This window comes from Furipterus horrens, unplaced genomic scaffold, assembly GCF_987537825.1.
Source record: "Furipterus horrens unplaced genomic scaffold, mFurHor1.1.pri manual_scaffold_12, whole genome shotgun sequence".
In the NCBI taxonomy this organism is placed as follows: domain Eukaryota; kingdom Metazoa; phylum Chordata; class Mammalia; order Chiroptera; family Furipteridae; genus Furipterus; species Furipterus horrens.
The window spans coordinates 31,002,116-31,022,067 of record NW_028327182.1 but is presented as its reverse complement, the minus strand read 5'-3'; positions in this window follow the sequence as shown (position 1 = coordinate 31,022,067).

The window sequence follows — 19,952 nt, the reverse complement described above, 5'->3', positions numbered from 1 at the left end:
AAGGAAAATCCTTGTCCTTCTAATATTCACTGAACTTGCATTTCTATTCTTTATATTTTTATTCCCCCCCCACTAAAAAATTTTCTGTTTGTTTGTTTTTCCACTACAGTTGTCTCACTTTTTTTCCCCCTCTTGCTTCCCTGCACCCTGCCCCCCCCCCACAGTCAGTCCCCACCCAGTTGTCCATGTCCATGGGTCATTCATACATGTTCTTTGACTAGACCCTTCCCCTTCTTACCCCTTCTCTCCCTCCCATCTCCCCCTTTGTTACTGTTAGTTTATTCCTTGTTTACATACCTCTGGTTCAATTTTGCTCATTTGTTTGTGTTGTTCATTAGTTTCCTGTAACAGGTGACAGCATAAGGTAATTTTCTTTTGTTGCCTGGCTTATTTCGCTAAGCATAATTCTCTCTAGTTCCAATCATGTTGTTGCAAATGGTAGAAGTTCCTTCTTTCTTTCAGTACTTATTCATTGTCATTTTCCCCCTTTGTACTCGTGTTCCTCTCTGTCTCTCTGTTTCTTCATCTTCTTAAAGCAGACCCTTTAGCATCTCTTGCAATGCTGGTTTGGTGGAGATGTATTCTTTTAGCCTTCTTTTGTCTTGGAAACTCCTTATTTCACCTTCCATTTTGAATGAAAGCCTTGCTGGGTAGAGTATTCTTGGTTGTAGGCCTTTGTTTTTCATTGCTTGGAATATTTTTTGCCATTCCCTTCTGGCTTGTAGTGTTTCTGCTGAGAAATCTGATGATAGCCTTATTGGAGCTCCCTTGTATGTTATTAGTTGTTTCTCTCTTGCTGCTTTTAGGATTCTCTCTTTGTCTTTGAATGTTGGCATTTTAATTATGATGTGTCTTGAAGTGGGCCTGTTGGGGTTCATCTTCATTGGGACCCTCTGTGCTTCCTGGACTTGCGTGACTCTTTCTCTCGTCATGTTAGGAAAGTTTTCTGTCATTAGTTTTTCAAAGAGGTTTTCTATCCCTTGCTCTTCTTCTTCTCCTTCTGGAATTCCTATGATACGGATATTATTACGTTTCATGTTGTCCTGCAGCTGTCTTAGAACCTCTTCAGTCTTGTTCAGTCTTTTTTCATTTTGTTGTATTGTCTGGGAGTTTTTGTGTAGGTTGTCCTCCAGCTCGCTGATCTGATCTTCTGCTTCCTCTAGCCTGCTTTTAATTCCTTCTACTGTGTTCTTCAATTCAGAGATCGTATTTTTCATTTCCTCCTGGCTCTTATTGATAGCTTCTATGTCCTTTTTCATGCTCACGTAATTTTCTGTGAGTTCCTTGTAGTTTTTCTGGAGTTCTTTGAAGTTTCCGCTGAGCTCATTCAGCTTCTCCATAATCCATGTTTTGAATTCCATATCTGATAGTTCGCTCCCCTCTATTTCATTTAGCACTCTTTCTGGGGATTCTACCTTTCCTTTTGATGGGAGGTTGTTTCTCTGTCTCCCCATTTTTTTTTTTGACTCCTATTGTTTGTTGGTGCTTCTTGGAATGATCTGCACTTCCTGGATCTGCCTCTGGTGGCGTCAGATCATGTACCAGTCTGGCCCTAGGCAGCCTGTTGGAGACTTCCAGGGATCTACTGCTGTTGTCTGTCTTCTTTGATTGTTAATCTATTCAATCTGTGATTAGCTGTCAGGCTTAAGGACTGTGGGTGTGGCAGCTTAATTCCTGTAGGCAGGGCTTTTGCTTCCCCTCAGGCTGACGCCACTTGGAGGGGAATGGTCTACCCGCAGTACTGGGGATGAGTCAGCACTGGGACCCAGTCAGCTGCTCCTCCAGTTCTCCCCTCAAAGCCACCGTGCCAAATTCTCCCCAAGTGTCTCCAGTCCTCTCTGCCTTCCCTCTGCTTGAGCCCAGGGTAAGTGGTGGCCAAAATATTTTCGTATGTGATCCACTTAAGAGCTCTTTTTCTCCTGCTGTTTCTCTCCGGCTAGCAAGAAAGCCTGTGGCTTTTCGCTTTTCACAGCTGATACTATTTTACTTTCCACTCTGTCGCTGTAGGCTGGGAAGCCCAGCTGGGGGTTTAGACCCTGCCCTTCTCAGGGGGAATCCCCGGCTGCTGAGCTGTTTCTCAGCCCCTTCAGCTGCCACCCGTGGGAGCCCAGCCAGCTCTTCCACGTCTCCGCACTCCCTACCGGTCACGTTGTGATGTAGCGGCCTTTTCTGTCTCTCCGTGGTTATAAGACTTCTCTCCAGCTGGTGTTCGGTTCGTTATTCCAGATGATTTCTCCAAAATTACATTGTAAATCCAGACTAGTTCTAGGAGGAAGTTAGTGTAGCTTCCACTTACTCCTCCGCCATCTTGTTTTTTTCCTGAAAATTTCTTAGTGCTGCCCAGTAGGAGGCCTTTTTAAACAAAGACCATCGTAGGAGATGGTGGTTACAGGAAGCAGAGATTACTTTTGTCTTGAGCTAGAGGAAATTGCAGAAGTAACATTTACACTTAAAAAAAAGTGAGCATTATATTTCCAAATTGAAATGGGCAGGGAGCAATAAAGAATATTTGGAACAAAGGAATTATGAACAGAGATATGCAGGATCACAACTTTTTTTCAGGAGACATGCATACAGTCCAGACATATTTTGAATGGTACTTTAGAATCAGATTGTTAAGGATTTTCATTGAGTTCATAGGATGAAACAAATTATATCAATGGATTTAGTAAAGGAAAATAGACTATCAATTATAATTCATAAGTTATAGATCAATTCCATTAGATTCAAGCTGCTGGACTAATTTGGATGCTGAGTTATCAAAGGCAATGTTAAGAGATGTGTATCAATCAAGTTCATTCATATATATGTTTGTTTTTTTCCACACATTTTTAACTATGTAAGACCCTCTGATCCTGAGGTTTAATACCATTATGATCCAAATTATTCTCTTTTAATTCTACATCTCAGTAATTTTTATTTGTTGTTTTTTCAGAAGGAACTAAGATTAATATCCATCAAGTAAAAAATATCAAAGCTTTGTGAGTCAAATAGAACTTTTTATTATGCCTATCTGATCCCACACTTTGAACAAAATAGTTAACACTTTAAAATGTTCATTTCTCGTCTAGAAAATGGCATGTATTTATTTTTAATATATGATGTTGCTATGAGAACACTGTTAGATAGAGGACGCACTGTAGCATGGTAAAGGATTATTAGTGTCTACCTTTCCACCATGCCTACTTCTGGTCATTATTTTGAAGCAAGATCAGCAATCACTGAGTTTTAGCTGGAATGTTCTGCATCACATTTCAATATTAATCTGGGTTTTATAAATATAGGCAAGGCCAAACATAGTGTTGTATTAGAGGAGGGTCATGAACAGGGCTTGAAACATTGATTATTTTAAATCCTCTCCCATCATTAGTAATTTAGTTATAGGATTTCAGAAGTCAGAATGATCTTAAAGTAGTGATATAAACATGTTTTGGTGTTGTTTTCAATTTTCAATTCCTTTCAGGTAGCTCTAAAAGTGATCTTGGAGTCGAAATAGAGCTTTAGCTTCCCACACTTACTGAATACGGAAATCGTATAACGAACTTCTAAAACTCTGTATGACACAACCAAAACCTTTATTAATTAAATCTATATTCTGAAGGTAAGAACCAAGAATCATTGTCAATATTTTTAAAGACATGTCTCTCCCCCCTCCTCCTGGTGATTCCACTGTGCAGCAAATCTCAAGGACCACTGACTTTGGGAAATGTTATTTTCCAGTTTGGGGTTCAAACTGAGATTTGTACATGTAGGCATGAAAAACAAACAAATTAGTTTAAACTTAGTCAGTCAAGCTATGAAATATACAAAATGATCTAAAATTATTTACTTTTTTGTCATTTACTATCATTAATCTTTATCTTGATAAAGATTGTCTTCAAATATTTGCAAGTGTTTTAATGATTGTATAATATGCAAAGTAACATGAAGCTTAAATTATTTCATCTCTTATCATTGTAAACAATAATCTTTCACTTCCAGTGTTAAATGGAACATTAGTGGCTGAAGATTTAAATGTTGGGCAAGCTTTCTAAATGCAGGTATCTAAGAATTATCATTCTTGATAACATATAAACATCTTTCCACGTACATGGCTTTTGACTGCATTCAAAACTTTCTATTAAAAGTTGTGCAATAAATTCCATCATCAAGTAGATATTACCAGAAATTAATATCATTACTCAAATTGTACTCTTCTGTGAATTCTTCTCATATATCTCAATTTATGAAAGTTAATTCCACTTAATTATTTTCTTCTCTTGAACCGTGGTTTCTCTAACACTACCACCCCTTTGTTGTCAGTTGTAATGGCCTTATTTACTACACATATTATTGAAATTTGTCATTTAGGTAGAATTTAACAATGCTGAGAAATTATGTTTTACTAAGTTCACTAAGTTTTATATATATATATATAATATGTATATAAGCTCCTTTGGTATGTCATGATTTTTATTCACTCAATGAACTATTGACATGATGTAGACTATGGATCAGAAAATAGCTCTATCAAACAAAATAACCCAATTGCCTGCCTGCTAATGGTAAACAAGCTGAAAAAGAAATAGTGAAGGTATAGCTCAAGTGATCATATCTAATCATGGCCATTATGGATACCTTTTTATAAGAGTGCCAAGTGGTATTTTTTCTTTCTTTCTTTCTTCCTTTTTATAGTATGAATTTAGTACGCATTTGCTGTTAGAAAAATATTACCCTAGAAATATGCTTTTATTAATTACTTCTAGTAAAAACCAAAAAGTCACAGCATGCTGATATCATAAACTAAACATACTCTATATTTTATTTCAGATAACTTAGTTTGTATAAGAATATAAGTCTAGTCACAAACTCCACTGGTAAAATATAAGCAGCATAATATAGCTTGAATAAATAATTAAAACTTACTATCAAATTAATTTTTAAAAGCACTTACATAGTCAGATCATGTTGATTTTATTAACTGTTTATGCAGCAATGGAGGAACTTTAGGAAATTTATGTACATTTGAAATAAAAAGAATTAAGTATTCATGAGTTTATTGTGTGCTGTATCTGGTAATACAGGGTGCATATATTTATGTGCAAATATAAATTGGACTCAGTGTTTTAAATACAAAAGAACAGTTGATGCACATATTAGAAAAATTAAGTTTTTAAAAGTTACCAGGTTTGGAACTATTGTAACAATATAATCAATAAAATATACTTAAAAAAAAAAAAAAAGAGTTACCAGGTATAGAAAATAGTTGATGGAACATAGTTCACAATAACTTTGGGAAGTTACTAACTCCCCTGTATTTTTGCAAGAACTGCTTCAATTTAATTTATGCTCATTTAAATCCAGTAACTGAAACATATATGCATATAATTCTGAAAAAATTTGTAGGCACGTAATCAAAAGTGTATATCCATACAAAACACATTACATCCTAGCTCTGACTGGTGTGGCTCAGTGGCTTGGGTGTTGTCCCACAAATTGTAAGGTCACAGGTTCAATTTCCATTCAGGGCACATGCCTGGGTTGTGGACCAGGTCCATGGTTGGGGGTGTGTGAGAGGCAATCAATCAATATTTCTCTCACACATCAATGTTTTTTACCCTTTCTTCCTCTCTTCCCCTCTTTCTAAAAATAAATAAATAAAATATTTAAAATAACCTCCTAGACATTGTTCATAAACAAACATTTTGGAAAATTCAGACTTCATCTTTTATGTTTACAGTTGCTCAAAACCTCTTTCTGAATTTTTAGACAATTTATATTGCACTTAATTTTTGTACAGTAACACTGAGCTTTTGATGATTCTCCAAATACTTCCTCATCATTAGTCACATCTTCCTAACTGGATGACAAATTTCAGAGATTTACTTATTAACATTTTAACCTTCTCTTTGATACCACATCATTTACCACTTTGCATTGTGCCTGATGGGATGCGGTATGTATTCTATGTTGTTTTCCAAAATAATGTCCACCTCTGAACTCATTAATCTGTGTTAAATCATCATGAAATCCTCTGTGGTTTATATGCATTTTAACCTATTGCTAATAGCACGGCTATAAGGTTAATATTTACATCATGCATTACAGTTTCACAATAATTTTATGCCAAGATTACATCTTAATGCAATACTGAGAAAGTTTATATAGAATTACTCTCAGTGAAGAAGGGATTCTTGTAGATTTCAGAGAGGTTGAGTCCATTACCTTGGGTTCATTAGCATTAAGTAGGATCAACTTAGATATCAAAGCAAAAGTAGAAAGTATGTAATGCAGAGAACATATTACATCAATGACCACTGCTCTGCACTTGTCATTAGATTCAAGAACTATTCTCATTACTGACAGTTTTCTGTATCACTGGGACACTTGTTTTGTGAAAATATCTCTCTTTATCCTTAAACTAATAAAGACAAGCTGATGTATTTCTGCTAAACAACTACTGATCTCTGATTTTCTTGTTTGTTTTTGAGAGAAAAATCTCTTCTCAGAATTGTTTAAAATAATATGGAAAGGTTCATCAGAAGAAAATACAACATGAATTACTATCTATTAACTTTATCTACTCAATCATCTGGGACATTTAGATCCTTCTAAAAGCTTGTAATAAAAGGTTATGATGGCTAAATTTGATAACCTCATAAATGATAATTCTAGTAAAATTTTCTGATAATTAGAGACAAGTTGTTTCATTGAGAATAATTTGTAGACTTTCTAAATTCAAAAACAAACTAGTGTAAGGAAATACAATATGTTGTTAACAAGTTATCCTCATCACCAGGATCCTGATAAAACGAAGACAGACAAGACAGAGAAAGAGTAGCGGACGTGACAGGGAAAGCAGAGGTGAGAGAGATATGAAGACATTGCACTGTTGTTCTTGAAAATGGAGAGACGGAGCCATGAGTCGAGATGAGGCTTCTCTGACATCTGGAAAAGGCAAGGGAGGAAATTATCTCCTAGGACACCCACAGCGCAGCCTACCAACACGTGGAATTTGAGTCTTCTGACATCCATAACTAAAAGATACTAATTTTGTGTTGTTTTAAGTCACTAAAATGATGAGAATTTGTTACGGCAACAATATTAAGTTAATACCACATTGAAAAACCCGACTTTGCTTCATTATATGAGATAAGAAATAAGTCTGTTAAAGTATTTTATTTATAATTCTAGCTTTTACTTAATGCACATTTGCTTTGAAGGGCTTCTGTGCTAATCATATTACAATTCACATGTTCAATGCTAAGAATAAAATTTATCTAGGTTTTATTTTTGTAACTTTCTTCCTTGGTAAATTACTAAAATTAAAATGCAATGTTTAATTTTTATGGTTGAAATACAATAAAATGCCTTTTTTTGTAAACAGACATTTAATTATTTATTAAAACAAGTGTTTTAATTATTCTTAGATTCTACTTAGAAAAGCTAACCCTAATCCTAACCAAAAATTTTCTTGATGATATGGTGGGTGAGCTTTTATCACTGACTTTCTAAAGCGCATCAAATTCTGCAAATTCTCAAGGTTTTATAAGATAGATGTGTAGAAAATTTATTTTTAGTCTTAATTTAGCATACTAAAATTCAGGCTAAGAAACCATTAAGAGTTTTCATTAATGCTTTTTATAGTCCTTGCTCTTCTCCTTCTGGGAGCATAATAGGCTTACGTTTCCCCAATTCTTTTGAAGATAAGCATGGTTATTATGTGGCCAATGAAATGAGGGAATAAGAAGCAGTTGTCATAAAGACAAGGAGGGTAACCTTAGGGAGAAAAATTAGTATTCAAGGAAAATCACAATGATCAGTAGTAGAGTATAAAACAGGGCAACTAACCGTCTTAAAAGTTTCTTCTCCAGATTTAGAGACTTGTTTGCGGGTTATGTTACATAAATTAACACGTGTTTTTTGTTTTCAAAGGACATAAGCCTATGATCGCATTACCTGAGTGATTATCTGTATGCATAAGCCTCACTTAATCCTCTCTGCAGCGCTGCCTCCTGAGACTCAACGGTTTGGCTGAACTAAATGGCTGGGTTGGGGAAGAATGGGGTGGTCTGTGGGCTTCACTTTAAAACGGGTTTCTCTTTTCTATCCTAATGGCTTGGACAGAAAGAGCCCAGAGGTCTGAGAGGGGGAAAAACCTAAACTATTTACCTCAGCCCAAACTAAGTATAATGGGCAAAAGGGTTTTGGACAGGCGAGATGTGCCTAGCACACCTTACAAAGAAGCCTTTTTTTTTTTTTTCCCCTAATATGGAACATTGAAAAATTAATCCCTGCCTTTTGTCATCTAGTAGTTATGGATTGAATGATGTCTTTTAACCCTTTTCGCCAAATCTGTTGCCCTCAGAACACAACAAGGACACCAGCCTGTTAAACCAAGCACGCTGTTGACCGGAGACAGCCAACTGACCTGGAGTCTGCACGATCCTTCCCCATGTGGGAAGGCCACCCTCCCCTCCACACCCCCACTCTTATTAGGGTTTTCTGGACCCAAGGGTAGGTAGGACGATGACCATGTCCAGCTTGAAGCAGCTAGAGGAGCTTGAGACCTTCGCCCATTGTCCTTTACAAGATTACAAAGGGTCCTAATATTTGAGAGGGGGGGGATAGTTAATTTTTATGAACCAGGGGTATGGACTTGGGGGGGATTGCTGGGGGAGGGGGGTGCTGGGTGGAGGGGAACAAGGGGAAGAAAATTGGAACTGTTGTAACAATATAATCAATAAAAAACATTAAAAAAAATAATTAAAAAAAAAAAAAAAAAAGAAGCAGTTGTCAGTGTCCTGTTAAAATTTTCAGTGCCAGTGCACATTATCTTACATGGGCCCAAGTAAATATATTATTGATATTGGGTTTCCATTAGCCTTCATTTCTTTGTGACATTTCTTCACTTCTTGGTCATGTGGTATAAACAAAAAATATACATTGTTGTTTTTGGTCAGTGAGTTTTGAGTTAAATGTACTAACCAGCATGTAACAATCTAACTTGATTGATATACCAGTACTTAAGTAATTTCAGTAATAAAAATCTACAGTACATTTAACTTATTTACTAATTATTTTTCATTTTCTTTGATTTGGCCCAGTGTTATTATGAGATCTATATTCAATTTTGGGGATAGGGTGATAAATATCAGTATCCTACAAATATAGATTCTCTGTAAAAAAAAAATTTAATTAAGCAACTGAATTTCTGCTCCTAAATTTAATCTCTTGCCTAAAAATTATAACTTTAAGACACAACAGCTTAATAATAAATCTGGTTCAGCCACTGTGCCAGACAAGTTTGTTGTCAGATATGATATAAGAAACTTTCTGAAGAGAATATCTGATTTTTAATGCAAAAGTGTAAATTATAAAAGTTATCTGAAGGGAGTAAATTTAAATTAAGAATATTACTGGGATGTGAACCTGATCTTTCTCCTTGTTTACAACCTTATTCTATTCTTAAATTTTGTCAAGCTATAGAGCTCTCACAATATTAAATTCTTCTCTCTGTCATATTCAGTGATTTAATGTTTTACCCTTGAATATTTCATTTCTACAGCAGCAGAGTAATGTGTGAGTCCAAGGCAAAGCTCTAGCTTCCATCTTCCCAACCTTTTCTGCCACTTCCCGCTCTCCAAATATGCTGAAGCACACATACTTGCCCTCACACACACAAACACATACACATGAAAGTGTATGGCTACCTCCATTTGCCACTAAGAATTTCAGATGGTAACAAAAAGAAGTTCCAGTTGAATACTATATAGGTAATTATAGTTAATTAAACTGGTCCTTTATATGCTCCTTATATTCAACATGCATAAAACTTGAAATAGTTTTCTAAGATTACCGGAGACACAAAATAAAATTTAAAAACCATTCTTTTGGTCTTATTATATTAAAAAGATCATGAACTGTGGCTTTCATTTTACAACATACTTGTATTCCTGTTCCATTTTATTAATTTGCGCAGTTTCAAATGTTCACTTCCACATACTAAAAGTTTCCTGCCAGATTTATATTTTCACATTGCATTGCTTTATTTCATATATTTCCCCTCACTCTCTATATTTATTGACTTCTAATGTCAGAAGAAGTGCAATTATTTTATAATAGTTTTATTGTGATATAATTCACACACTAAACATACAACTTTAAAAATTATACATTTCTGTGGGTTTTAGTATAGTGTATGTACACATACAATAATACAATTATTAACTACCATTAGAACATTTAGTCACTTTTCCAAAAAGCTCTATACATATTAATATTCACTTTCTGTTCCTCTCTTGCAAACCAGCCCTAATAACCACTAATCTACTTGTGGTCTCCATGGATTGGTCTATTCTGGATATTTCACATGAAAGGAATCATAAGCAGCTCTGAACTCAAAGGAAAGTAGAGAAGTGCACAAGATATTAAAAAGCCAATTGATACCACAGAATAAAAATGTGTTCAATTTAACTAAAAATTAGTTTTCAATGGAAGACTTTATCTACATAAAGAGTTGATTCCATGTGTATTATCTATTCTGCAAACTTAAGTCTTCAATATAATGAATAATTATTGGCTCCAAAATCACTCAAAGAAAAGAACAGCTATTGTATAAATAAGCAAAGACATTTTACTAAAACCTCAATTCTATAATAACCATTGTGATAACTCAGTCATTGTGATAAGACTCTAATGGAACAACTATAAAGTTAAATGTTTCCATGGGACAGAAGGATAATTAGAGATATTTGTTTGGGGTATTCCTTGTAACAACTTTTATACATTACTCAAATACTTATTATGTGATTTTTCTATGATAAATTATTGCTATTGAGTCTTAACAAAAGTTGATTTTTCTGTTCCAATTTATCCATAGATATAAATTTAACAAGAAATAACTTTCTAAAAATTATAAAAGGAAAGATATCAAAATTTTAATCTAAGAATTCATTTATATTTTTAAAGGACTAGGATTTGGATATCTATATTTTTTACATTTATCTGCATAATAATACAATAAACATAAAAATCAAATATGAATTTAACTATTACATTACTTGGTTTTCTATTCTAAGCTATCCATCATTAAATTTGAGTATTTTGCCAGATGAAAAGACTTTCATAGAAGCCTTTTAAAAAGTTTTACAAGAAACATTAAAAAAAAATTATGCTTTTCTAAGTATTTGGGTAATGCAGATAAGTTACTTGCCTTTAAAGTTACAGAAAGAATTAATTTTTGAGCACAATAAAATTAAAAGATTTTAGCTTGCCTGATCTGAACAAAGTAAGATTAATTTTTAATACAGTGAATTAATTAGGCAGGTAATGAGGGACAGAATATATAATATTTCTAATTCAGATAAATAGAAAAATGACCCAGATCCTAAAAGAAATAAATATCATCCATCATAGACACACCTTAAATTATGTTTATTGAAAAATATTAATGGCAACAGATAGAACATTAGATGAATTGTATTGCTGTTTTTGTTTTATGAAATTACATTTTATTTCAACCCTCATCTGTAACTTTCTGTGGAATTAATCTTAGGGCATTACTCATTTTTGAAGGTGTTAATGTACCATGAAAGTTTTGTATTATCGTTAGACATACTATCCATGCCAGATGTTACATGTTCTCTGCATCTGCCCTGAAGTTCATTTAACAGCTTATAAATCTTTATGACCATATGATGTGATTCTATGATCATTTGCATCCTTTTAAAAGATTCTAAAATGCGTATTACAAAATTAAATTGTTCTTTAAAACTTTTTATATAACACAATACCTGCAGATTAATTTTGAATCTTTATATTCACATATAATATATAAACATTCAATATGATACGGTGACCTGAGATCTAATCCCTGGAAGACAGAACACTTTACCTTTCTCAGACTCGGTTTCCTAATATGCAAACCATGGTATGTGAACTAAGTTATTTACAATCAGTTGCATTAAAAAAAATTTTGTAGTTTTATAATTATTACAAATTGTGAACTATTATACAACAAAAATGATAAACATTTCATACATTAAAAACACTGCTTAGACAATCACAGGTATACTACACAAGAGTATGTCAATATTATTTATGTTTATTTACATTCATCAGCAGATATACCTAAACATACATTTTGTGCCAATTAAGTGGAATTTGCATTAACAAAGAATAGAGTCAAAAGAAATTTTCATGTAATTTGATTACTCAACTGCTTAGCAAGAGACTAAGAGAAGTTTTTAATTAAAATATTCTTTCTAAGCAAAAATTATTTTAAAAATACTTAAGCTAAACTATACATCTAAACTTGTAATGCCATTTGAAAATTTAATTTTAAAATAAGAGGCAGTCTCTTTCTCTCTTTCCCTCTTTCTCTTTTTCTTTCTTTTCCTTTCTTGTTACATTTTCTCTATGACATATTCCTGTGGTTCTTACCAACAACAACATTTAGAAAAACTTCAATTCATCATTAGAATGTTTACAGTTTAGGCAATATTATCTTGGCTTTTTTTTTTTTTATTTAATTAATTACAAAAGAGCTATATGTATCATTAATCTATATGCTCGTAAAACTAAAAATAATAATAATGTTAGACTATGTATACATTGAGTTCTTTTTAGGCCACTTGGGGACTTTTTGTCTTTATTCTAGGTTAATGGTTACAATGGTCTTTTGGGGGTCTATAATATACCTCAACTTTTCCACAAGCATAGCAGTCATTCAAAAATATTTAAAAACTTGTATTACTTAAAAGTACAGAAAAGAGAAGCAGAGATTCAATATAGGTCTAAGAAAGTTCATAATGAAGTTTTGGTCCTTATATTGAGACATTGATACACACACACACACAAACGTGCACACACACACACATACCTACATACACATACTTACACACATTAAGATATAAATATTATGGAATTATATACACACACACACACACACACACACACACATATACGTATAACAGAGTGAAAGCTAGGCATAAGTCCTTCTATAACATTTATGGAGAGCTACTTAGTGTAAAGTTATCATGGGTGAGTAGCATGAGTTTCTAATGAGTTGCATGTGTTTACTCTAATTTTTCCAAGAACTCTATAAGGTAGTATGGAGAAGCTTATGATTGTTTTAAAGATGAGGGAACTAAGACACAGATATATTAATAAATGTGTTAAAGGCTATAGTCCAAGCAGTGAAATAACAAGGTCTGTGTGCATAATCAAGACATTCTGTAGGCTTTAACTGTTTTAATAATGATCACAAACACACATACTGTAGATTAATAGATAAACTTGAAATCTTTAATGTTCCCCAATCTAAATTTATTAGCTTTGTTTTCTCCACTGCTCTGACATTAGATTGTTGTTTCAGACAGGGTATCAGAATGAAACTGATGGCACAATCAAATTAGAATACTTCAAGGAGTATTTAATAAAAAGAATATTTTTGAAAGTACGAGGAAAGTACAGCAAGTCAAAGAAGATGATATGATTCTAGGGAATGTATAATAGCAAAGCTATTACCACTCTTAGGACAAAAAACAAACAGGTAGCTTGTGACAAGCAGAGAACTTCAACCATGGAGCCCAACTGAACTAGAGTAACCCCACAGGGAAGGAGGCTGAAGAATAAATGCCCTCACTTCATGCTTTTAGTTCCAGTTGATATCTTGTCAAGCATCTCATTGACTGAAATAAACAATTAGTGTGACAAAAAAGAAGTCTGAAAATGGTGTACATGTAAGACAGCCTGCCAGGGCAGAGATTTGGAGTGAGTAAGGATAAAGAACAGATTGGGGGGAAGCAGTTTGAAATTAGGTAAAGGGAAAAATTAAGTTGGCCATACAAAATAGTGAGAAGCATATAATAAATGGAAATATGTACCATTTACTTTATTTTATAAATATTTTTGTGAGAAGTTTCTAGTTTATACCATTCAATGACTATTGCTGAACAACAGATATGACAAAATTTTCTTTATAATGCTCTGATCAAAGTTGACATAAATACTACAGTGTATTTAGGTTGCTATTGCTGTAATCACATTTCCAATAAAATATCAATACTTTATGAAGTTTATTTGATATATAGGTCTAATACAATAGAATTTATATTATTCATGACAACAAAGTATGCTTTTGAGGAAATAATTAAATGTCATTAAGTCAAGTTACTAAATTTGTGTCTTATGTTCAATATTAAAAAATATAGGTTTCTAAGTCTCATAAAATTTTATGCAACAGAGTTGATTTTAATACATATAAATAGATATGTAATTGTTGTGTAAATGTTCTTTTTCCATATATCAGATAAAATTAATATTGGCCCCACCTTTATGACCTTATCTAGCCTTAATGATATCCTTTAAGGCCAGGCCTCCAAATACAGTCACATATAAATTTTGAGAACACATTTCAGTCCATAATACATGATAGTTTATTAAGATTAATATTTTTATTAGTTAAAAAATTATGCCTAGTTTCATTTATAAAGCCAGTTAACAATGATAATTAGTATTTTGATAAACACAAACTTTGAAATTTGAGATAAAGAGTAAGAGGTTTGAAGTTACATATTGATCTTTTGATCTGCTAAATTCATTCATATCTCTACTTACCTAAATGTTTTGTTTTTAAAGGATGACTTTTAGTTTAAGATGTTTATAAATTACAGAGCTGAAATACAAACACAAAATAATAGAATAATTTTTACTTTTACTTTTAAAGCATAACAGTACCTTTTAGATTCCATAACTAAAAAATGATTGCTTTTGAAGCAATTAATAAGAAGTTATTTTTAAATCAATATTTGACAAAAGTATTTTAATTGATCTTATAATGAGCTGTACATTATTTTTAAATTTTCAGCTATTAAATGCCTATCTCTGTTGGGTGTTTATACAAAATGTCAAGAATTTAAGAGTTCATTTCTTTACTTTTGCATTATGAGTCAAAAATTTGTCATTTATCATTGATGTTTTTTCCAAAGGCCATGATAATTCTATGAATCTGCATTGCCTGACAGTAGTAATTTTAATTAATAAATTATCACCATAATTCTAGAGATATTCAGTAATGGAAAAGTTTTTGTTTTTTTCTTTGTTTGTTTTCCCTTTCATATATCCATACCTGTACATTTTCTTTTTTTAGATACAGTACCAAAAAATAAGTGACAAAAGAAAAAAAATATCATAACTGGGCTTCCTCAACATTACAAACCTTTGAGCTTCACCTGGGCTGGTGTGGCTAAGTGGATTGAGCATTGACCTGCAAACTGAAAAGTCAGCGTTCAATTCCCAGTCTGGGCACATGCCTGAGTTGTGGGCCAGGTTACCAGTTGGGGGAGTGCAAGAGGCAACCAATCTATATTTCTCTCCCTCTCTTTCTCTCTCCCTTCCACTCTCTCTAAAAATAAACAGAATTAAAAAATAAAATAAAACTGTGTGCTTCAAAGGACACCATCAAATGAAAAGATGACTCACAAAATGAAAGAAAATATTCGTCGTCGGCAGCCGTCCGTCTCGAGAGACGATGGTGTAGCTTCTTAAGAGTCTATCTGCACCGCCGAGAATGGCTGTGCAGTCCGACTCGGGAGTGACATGGTATCTGTCTCCTCCCGTGTTGAATCGACATCTTGCGATGACGCTGGAGTGTCCTCTCCAGTGAAGCTGAAGCTACAGAGCCTGGGCAGGGTGATATGGAGGGTCTGCAAGAAAATATTTGCAAGTCATAAATCTGACAAATAACTTGCCATGTATAAAACACTTTTACAACTAAACAATAAAAATACAAATATCCCAATTAAAAATGGAAAAATAATTTGAATAAGCATGTCTTCAAAAATATATATTAATTACCATGAAAAGATTCTCCAAATTATTAACCATATGAGAAATGCCAATCAATATCACTTTATCTTTTCTAAGATAGCTGTGACCAAAATGACAGATAAAATAATGTGTTGACTAGGATGTATGAAAACTGGAAACTCCATATATTACTGATGAAAATGTGAAACTATTCAGATCTTTGGGGGAAAAAAAAGACAAAAGAGACAAATTCATAGGGTACAGCACTGGAAGTCACATTGTTATTCACCGAGAAATGAGGTCTTGAACTGGGTACAGGTGGACACCTCCTTATATTGCTTCACTTTATTGAGCTTCACAAGTGTTGTTTGTTTTCTTGTTTGTTTGTTTTTCCAAAACAAAGGCATAACCCTCCACGAGAAAAAGAAAAAAAAGGAGGGAAGGAAGGAAGGAAGAAAGGAAGAAAGGAAGGAAGAAAAGAAGAAAAACAGACAGACTGGCTTTCATCAGCGTGTTAAACATATAGCATTGAACCTATCTTATGAACAAGCACAGAGATTTTATTTTTAAAATGTAAACTACAATTTAATTAATTATGTATTTCACAGAATAGGGCAGTATTATATTAATATATATCCACAAAAGATTTTGTGAAACAATTCTGACTGCTAAATTCTTGCTTATATTCAGTAACATAAGACCCTTGCTTTTATTCTAATATACATAATTGTACCCTACCCAGGCATGTGTCCTCTTGGGATATAAATGGATATTTCTCTATTAATAGTTTTGTCTGAAAATTCTAGATGTTTCTCTTATATAAATAGATACAATTAAGTTTTGATTTTGTATTTATATCAACCAGAAATATTGAAGTTGACTAAGAATAAATTCTATGTATAGAATATAAGAAGCATATTTGTATTTATGTTGATAACTAGGAAGAAAAATATAAACTTTATTTTTAGATTACACTTCCTTCCCTCTTTCCCTTCTTTTTTTATTCCTTTCTTCCTTATTTCTCATACTCTTTCATTTAACACATAGATTGAATGAATTGGATATCCTTTAAAATAATTTACAAATTACATTATAAATTTTCTCTCTTGTAACATGCAAACTTAAACATAATACGTAAATCAAGACATGTTTATTTTTTAAAGAGGGATGGCATTTTTCTGTTAATATTATACTAATTCTTAATAATGAATTTGATTTCCCCAAATTGATGAGGAAATTGCTGATTATATCAGGTTTCCATATTTAGTAAAAATGAATATTAATATTGTAAAATGATGAATTGCTAATATGGGACATTGAGCTTGTAATCAACTATAAAATATCCCTCCTATAAAAGACAATAATTTATAGCCTTAATTTTAGAACTCAATTTCATTTCTAATGTCATGTATAACAAAGGAGTAGGTTATTCTATAGCCCTTCATAGGAAGAAATAATGACTTTTTCTTTAAAAAGGCTTATTTTTTTATTTTAGGGAAATAATTTAATTGCCTGATTATCACCAGCATTTTATTTTAAAATATATTTCAGAAACAAAGGAAAATAAGAAAAAAATTCTGCTTGCTTGCATAAGAAAAATATCTATTGGAAAATGCTATTTAATTAATTAAATTTATAAAATTCATTCTTATTTCATAATCACAAGTAATCAAGAAATGTTATGCTAAATTTTGCTCCATTTCAGTGAGGATGTATGGTTGAATTGTATTGTTTTTTGATAAGAGTAACAAAGTATCACCATCTAAATCTAATTCTATTTAAATATATTAGACATAATCTTACCAGACAGTGGGAGCAATTTTTTAATTTGGTATTAAGAAAAAGCTCTAAGATTATACTAAGTAACCAAGTATAATGTATACAACTAGGTATGATATAATCAATCCAATTAAATATCTTTAAAACAGAGATGTTAGACTATATACATTTAAATATTTCTATGCTGCAACTATAAAAAGAAACCTGAAGCTGTTACATTTATAACATAGAATTGGTATCCCTGATATTTGCATGAAGCACATCTACTGTATCACTTCAGACCCTCCACTGTCTTCCTGATTTTGGACAGTGTTCCAGCCAAGGTATTTATTTCTATAGCAACTGGCACTTTGCTTTCTGTCCCTGATTTCACAAGGGTGGGTCTTTACCAACACCCAATCTATGTATTTTTTGTCCCCAAACCTGGGCTTTTTCTGTTGACCTTGAGGTATAAAATGTCTCAGTTCATATACAGACACAATCGTAAATGGTAGAAACATGTGCTTTAGTGTCAGGTTATCCTCCTGTTGCTGACCCTAGTGTGGGGCCTTCAGATTACCGAGGCAACCACCCCAGATTCAAAGTTCCCAAACACCTAGCCTACAAACAAAGATAATTAAAGTCTTTCTGTGGGCCGTGGACCGACCCCTTTGGCAGTCTAGTAAAAACCTATGGATTCCTTCTGGGACTAATAATTTAAATTTAAAAGAATATATAATATATAGAATTACTTAAAACTATTAAATATAGTTTATCAAATATTGAAAAAATTAAATTTGTGATGTCAAAATGTATAAGCTTCTTTACCAATATCTTGTGTTGGTTCCATTAACTACTTCAATTTAAAAGTAAGGATGATTTAGAATGACTCTAAATGGTATTTTAAGACATCAGTGCAAGTCATGAGCCGTAAATTAGAACCTCTGCCATAAGTTCCCTAAAGCCCAGTTTTCAGAATAATGGTTGCCTAGAGTGTACAGGAAAAGTTAAATATTTTCCTTCCCCAGGGCAGTTAGCTACATAATATCCCAGCAGGTAAGGGTCTGGTTAACCAGTTCCTCCTGACGGTTGGCCTTTATAGGAAGAGCTGAGCGCCCTGGCATATTTCAAAATGGTTCATTTTTCCTCCCCTTGCTAGAAATATACGGTTAAGCTTCCGGAGATAAAACTCACACATATGTGGAGAGATCCTGTAACTAGGTCCTCCGGACTCCGGAACTTTTAACTCTCAGCACTGTCCCCAGTAAGCCTCCAACAATTCATCGCAGTTCAGTTTTTTTCTAGCTCTGAACTAGTTCCCTCCACAGTTACTGTTGGGGAGTCTCTTTCTCTGATCGCCTCACCTGCTTGTATTCACTTATCTGACTCTCCCCTCTTGGAGGTGGCAGTTTTCTCTTTCTCTCTTATGGATTTAAGAAGAGTTGATTTTCAGTCTCTTCAGCGTTTTACTTGTTATTAGGATGGAATAGAGACTTATACACTCTTTACACGGGGAACCAGAAACTAGAAGTCCTATTTTTTTGTTATTTGAGGGGAAAAAGGAAAAGAAAAGAGAACTTAGTGTATACTTGCTAAATTTATGCCAGATACCTTGATTTTTAAATTTCAAAGTTAGGGGCCTTGATAACAACTTTCAACAAAATATTTTTCATCAGAATATGTTTTATATGTGACAAGAGTGCAAAGAGTAACGAGACAGTTCTTAAAATTATAAAAGATACAGAAACCATATTTTTTCTATCAGCTTTTCAAAGATTCTATATTTAAATGGCAGAGAATATATATTATATTTTTCAATTACATTTGAAATGCAAAAAATATATTTTATAAAATTAACAGTTTTTTGACTATTGGGGAATGCATTTTATTTCACTTCTGTCATCCATTTAATTTAGCCACATTTAATATACATCACCTGATATAACCGGTATTTTTCACAAACATTATTTAGAAACCTAGACCAAATTAAAACCAATATCCAGCTCCAACCACAAAATTAAAATTTGTCCACATTTCCCTCATGCTTACATCTTTCAATAACCTGTTATTACATATAAGAGATCAGTGACTTTTTCTTTCAAAAATCAAATACTATTTTAGGCCCTGTGGACCAGGCTCAATGATATAACTCCATTGTAGCATGAATGTAGTTATACCCAACATGTGGCAGTATTCCGATAAAACTTTTTTTTACAGAAAGAAAAAAAAAATGAGAGAGATGGCAGGGCAGAGTTTATAACACTTAATATTTAAGAAAAAAATCCACAATTTTAAGAATGTTTTACAAATGCTTCAATACCTGCCCAACCTACACATCCATTTACAGTGACTACTAGTCTCTGCGTCTCACTTTATAGCTTTGGTATTCTGAACAGCTTACC